Source organism: Mobula birostris, chromosome 13, assembly GCF_030028105.1.
Source record: "Mobula birostris isolate sMobBir1 chromosome 13, sMobBir1.hap1, whole genome shotgun sequence".
Classification (NCBI taxonomy): Eukaryota; Metazoa; Chordata; class Chondrichthyes; order Myliobatiformes; family Myliobatidae; genus Mobula; species Mobula birostris.
In genome coordinates this window covers 110,602,790-110,604,456 of record NC_092382.1, presented here as the reverse complement: position 1 = coordinate 110,604,456, position 1,667 = coordinate 110,602,790, and positions in this window count along the sequence as shown.

Here is a 1,667-nt window from a genome sequence, read left to right as displayed (position 1 = left end):
ACCTGAGTGTGGCTTTATCTTTACAGCAGAGGAGGCCGTGGATAGACATATCAGAATGGGAATGGGATATGGAATTAAAGTGTGTGGCCACTGGGAGATCCTGCTTTCTCTGGCGGACAGAGAGAGGTGTTCATCAGAACGATTTCCCAGTCTGCGTCGGGTCTCTCCAATATATAGAAGGCCACATCGGGAGCACCAGACGCAGTATATCACACCAGCCGACTCACAGGTGAAGTGTCGCCTCACCTGGAAGGACTGTTTGGGGCCCTGAATGGTGGTGAGGGAGGAAGTGTAAGGGCATGTGTAGCACTTGTTCCACTTACAGGGATAAGTGCCAGGAGGGATATCAGTGGGGAAAGATGGGGGGGGCGAACGAATGGACAAGGAAGAGGCGTAGGGAGCAATCACTGCGGAAAGTGGGGGCGGGGGGAGGGAAAGATGAGCTTAGTGGTGGGATCCCGTTGGAGCTGGCGAAAGTTACGGAGAATAATATGTTGGACGCGGAAGTTGGTGGGGTGGTAGGTGAGGACCAGGGGAGCTCTGTTCTTTGTGGGGTGACGGCAGGATGGAGTGAGAGCAGATGTGCATGAAATGGGGGAGATGCGTTTGAGAGCAGAGTTGATGGTGGAGGAAGGGAAGCCCCTTTCTTTACACAAGGGGGACATCTCCCTCGTTCTGGAATGAAAAACCTCATCCTGAGAGCAGATGCGGCGGAGACGGAGAAATTGCGAGAAGGGGATTGCATTTTTGCAAGAGACAGGGTGAGAAGAGAAATAGTCCAGATAGCTGTGAGAGTCTGTCGGCTTATAGTAGACATCAGCAGATAAGCTGTCTCCAGAGATAGAGACAGAAATATCTAGAAAGGGGAGGGAGGTGTCGGAAATGGACAAGGGAAACTTGAGGGCAGGGTGAAACATGGAGGCAAAGTTAATGAAGTCAACGAGCTCAGCATGCGTACAGGAAGCATCCAAGATTCGGCATGGCCATTTCCCGGAGTGTGGTTAGCTGCTGCCTTCGCTACAAACCTCAGACCGCCTGTAACATACCTTCAAGGAATGCCTGCTGTTAACGGCCTCGTACTGAGCACTCTGTCCTCTACAGTAGGAAATCCATTTCCTGTCCGACAGCTTGTGTTTTTATCTTTGATGTCGCAGTGTCTTCCTCTTTATTACGAGTCTGAGTCTCGGCAATTGTCTCCACCTCTATCCCAACTGTCCATAGCTCTCTCGTTACAGAAGGGATTAGAACGTAAGGAGTTTGAGAAGATTTGGTCTTTCATTGAAGACCAGCAAATGATCGCTGGGGGCATTCTGAATTGTTGCAACGCCGCCTGGTCTGGATGCTGCAACGCACAAGGTCGCCAGAGGCGGCGGAGGGGTGTAAACTCAACCAGATCCATCACGGGCACAACACTGCCCAGCATCGGGGACATCCTCAAGATGCGATACCTGGAGAAGGCGGCATCCATCACAGAGGCCACTCACCCCAGGACAAGCTCTCTGTTCATTTCTACCATGAGGATGGTATTTCTACCATCCTGTACCATCGAGGCACATGAGTCTAAAAACTCAGCGATTCAGGAACACTTTCTTCCCCTCCTCCATCATATTCCTGAACGCATGAGCACCACCTCGACATGTTTTGCGGTATTTATTAACTTTTGGCAT